The 4,016-nt window shown below is 44.1% G+C and overlaps 1 protein-coding gene across 1 annotated transcript in view; it reads right to left on the reverse strand.

Moving 5' to 3' along the window:
- Positions 1-3,694, reverse strand: part of CCDC7 (coiled-coil domain containing 7) — a 75,000-nt gene extending 71,306 nt beyond the window's left edge. The window contains exon 1 of the mRNA XM_019529147.1: positions 3,278-3,694. The gene's annotated coding sequence lies outside the window, so the exon portion shown is untranslated. The remainder of the gene's footprint in view (positions 1-3,277) is intronic.
- Between the last annotated feature and the right edge of the window lie 322 nt (positions 3,695-4,016).

The following is a 4,016-nucleotide window of genomic DNA, read 5'->3' on the forward strand; positions in this document are numbered from 1 at the left end:
TAGGATCTGGAACCAACTTCCAAGAGAAGTGGTGCTGGCTCCTACCCTGGGGGTCTTTAAAAGGAGGCTGGATGAACACCTTGCCGGAGTCGTTTGACCCCAGTACTCTTTCCTGCTGTGGCAGGGGGTCAAACTTGATGATCTGCTCAGGTCCCTTCCGACCCTACCAAATATGAAACTATCCAGCAGTGTAAGAATGCAGATGGACGCCCAATGTAGGAACAGCAGCAACTTCTGGTTGCTGGTGCCACTGTGATTGCACAGCTGCACTAGAATTCAGTTTTTCTGTACCCCCATTCCCACAGGCACCCAGGGCAGTTACCCCTGTTGCCACACTCTAGTTACACCACTGGATGCACCCAAAATTCCAACAGTGGTACCTAACCGACCATTTTACTGTGCCAAAGAAAGACCTTAAGGATGTCTGGGTTGCTCAAGTCACAGAAGTGGTGGATAAATTATCTAAATGATTACTTCAAAACTAAATTGGATAATTCAACTGAAATGCAGCACTGTAAGAGTTAAGTTTCCATGAAGGATGAATATGAATTGGTTGAAACGTCAACAAGTCTGTGCAGAGTTATGCCAAAACCGACTTCTGCTTTCTCGGGCTCTGGCATGCTGTTTGTATTACTATATTTTCTCACACAGCACAAACCTTTTCCTCCCCACAAAATTCAGCCCCAAAACTGGGGTGAGGCATTAAGCAAGGAACCTGTTTTCTTCACTTAAAAAGAAGCATCCCTGGAGACAACCTGCATGCTATCTATGCACCTACCAAGATGGTTTCTGCTTGCTGTATCAACCCTCAGTCACCTTCCTACTGCCAATCGTCATTCTACATCAGACTATTTCCATGAGCCATGCTGGCGTCCAGGGGGGGCAAGATAAGAGTGGTGCTATGAGCCAGATACAGCCTACAGGCAGTATGTTTAACAGTCCTGCTTTAGAGCAAGGGACAGCAAATATATATTTTTGTTGCATGACAGATTCAAGAGAGATGGCATAATAGAGCTGTCAGCTCTACATGGCCTTCATCATCAATAAGAAAGCCTTTGATGAAGTCAGGCAACCTCACCTGCTAGCATAGGCAACCCCTATGCCTGCTAGCATAGGCAACTAGTAGGGGGGGCATGGGGGTGGGGGGCATATGTCCCCTCTGATTGGCCACTGCCGGCTTTTGCGGGCAGTTGCCGCTTGCTCCCCCCCGCCAGCTTCTGCAGGCAATTGCTGCTTGCCACCCCCCCAGCGCTGGCTTCTGCAGGCAGTCACCACTTGCCACCCTGATGCCAACTCCCACCAACTGTGTCTTCCCAGTCTCAGGAGACACCAGTCACCCATGCCTGCTGGGATGTTAAGACAAATTCTTACCTGCATCAGCTCCAGGAAGCAATCTAAAGCAGAGTAAGGACTGGCACTGACCTATCTGGGTTGAAACAAGACTGTGTGCTTGGACTGATTTTTCTGTACTGCACTTATGGGGGAGGCAGTTGGCAGCATTTCAGTTGTTAAGATGCCTCACCTTCAGAACACTGTTCTATTCTGTAAGCAAGACTGAAAGTCACTATTCAACTGCACCATGAAGTGCTCCACACAGATGACTGTGAATTAAAAATGCACTCAAAACCAAATTTGTAGGTATTGATGGCACCTGCAAACTTTATGGCACTTTATGGCATCTGCAAACAGCTTTAGGCTCACAACTGGCTTAACCAAAACAGAGGTCATGTATCTGGTTGCACCAACAAGAGTTTTGTGTACTTTGGTGGAGAGCAACTACCTATGACTCATGAATCCCACTATGTGGACAGTGTCGTGCCAAATCAAGGTAATACTGATAAGAAAGTTGTTTCCCACAACCTGAAAGTAAATGCAACAATTGAGAAATTGAGCAAGTGGGTGTGAAGGCAACAAGAAATAAAGATATCTGAAGAAGGGTAAGTTTTACAAGACTGTGGTGCTTATTCTTTTATGAGCTCAAACCGAGACATCGCATCAGTGACACTTCTGGCAGCTGGAAAAAAGTCCACCAATTTTCTTGTGCCCTGCACACCTCCTCCTCCCTCCCTCTCCCACTCCAAAGCTCAGATCCTTTGACTGAGTATCCAGTGCTAAGGTATTGTGACAAGTCAGTCACTACAATGAAACACTGATAATGAACAACTGATCACATAATCCACACAAGTAACAAATGCAAGCCCTAGCAGCTACAGTACACAGACCTGGAATGCAGTCAGCATAAGTGAGGCTGGCCAAAAAATGGGTTTTGCAGAATATGTTCTACCTTCAAAAAGGTCAAAGAGGACTAGCAACCCAATGTTGATTGGCAAGAAAAGCATAAGGTTTAAGAAAAGCAGCAACAAAAGCTACAAACCACACACCTGCTACAAGATAGTTGGTGCCACTGCAGAGAATACAGTCCAACATTTTTGTGGCACACTGTGCTCGCCTCACACTGCTAGATATTTTAATTATCTTTTCAACCTGAGACTGTTAGATTGCTTAGCCTTGGGTGCCTTGGCTGCATCATCTCTCAATCCAGGGGACCAATAGTGATGATAATATTAACCTTCACATTTTTCAGGAGTTTTATCCAATCCTTATCTGTAATTATGTAATCAATCCTGGACCTATTTCTTCCATCCCAGCTATACCATGTTACTAAAGGGGTCTTTCTAGTTTGAAACCAGATATTGCCAATTCTAAACCTGTTTCAAATTACAAAGGCCCAGTAATTGCTCACTCTCTTCATTTCTATTTCTTTCTCCTTACACTCCTTTCTCCTTACACTATATCTTCATAACCTGATCTATCTATACTATGTGCACTGCAGTCATAATTCCCACACCACTATCCCCATTCTCAAACTATTTTTTCAATGCTTTAACTAGTCTGTAGACTATACTTGTATTTTTGTGAGCATTTATTTTCCAGCCATCATACTTATCCATGTTCCCTCAGAAACGCATGGCACTTCTGTCACCAGTTCCTCTGTTTGTATATTTATCATCTCAGCTATTCTGTTTCTTTCAACTTTTCCACCTTCTGACCAAAGTAATATTCTACCTTCAACTACCAAAACTAATTCTGTTTACCTCTTCTATCTGGGCTCATAAAAACCAAAAATATCCATGTTCCTTTCTTTCATGTCAGCCAATTCCTTGGTTTTTCCTGCATAGTTAATTCTTTATATTGGCAATTATTGACCTACAGCACAGACCGAACAGATAAATCTGGGCAAGGGCAAGCTGTCTATGCCCCCTGCCCCAGCCAGTACCTGTATTAGGAGAGTCTCTTAAGTCTTTCAGTGGCTTCTCTGGTGATATCTGGTGGAGAACTGAAAAGGTAATGAAGATACAGTGGGGTAAGCATCAAAGTGTTTTTATCTGATATGCAGAAACCTAACAGAACAGCTTTTCGAGCCAGATATTATGACCCGCTCAAAGTGGGGCTTATGAACAGGGCTCCAGAAGTCATCACAAGTTCTAGTCCCAATAGGAAGGGCAGCCCATGACCTTTTCTCTTGTAACAAAGGTGGAACTGATCCTTGCTGTCTGCACAGGTCCTGACACAGCAGGGCCCAGCAAACAGGAACTCCTCCGGATCACATGCAAATACCACTCTAATAATGCAGATAAGATCCTTCCGGTAAATCTGATATCTTTTCTTAGACCAACTCAGACAGTTGGGAAAAAAAAATCTTAGCAAGCTTTCGGGTATAAATACCCTTCATCAGGCTGAGGAAGCATCTGCAGAGTTGGTGCAGATGCAGCACTCAGGGGCAGACCTAGTATTTTGAAGGTGGGGGGGAGGAAGTGTCAAATCATCATTGCCTATAACACAACAGAGACTTTTTCTCCAGTTCAGGCAAAACTAGCTGCTTAACCAACATGCTAGGGAGCTAGCCCTACATAATTAGGATCAATGCAAAAACAAACATGCAGATTGAAACATCCCCCCATTGACTATGTGCAGCATTAAAAAACTACAAGGCACCAGGCAAACAAAACCCAAAA

Source organism: Crocodylus porosus, unplaced genomic scaffold (assembly GCF_001723895.1).
Source record: "Crocodylus porosus isolate Cpor-Errol unplaced genomic scaffold, CroPor_comp1, whole genome shotgun sequence".
In the NCBI taxonomy this organism is placed as follows: domain Eukaryota; kingdom Metazoa; phylum Chordata; order Crocodylia; family Crocodylidae; genus Crocodylus; species Crocodylus porosus.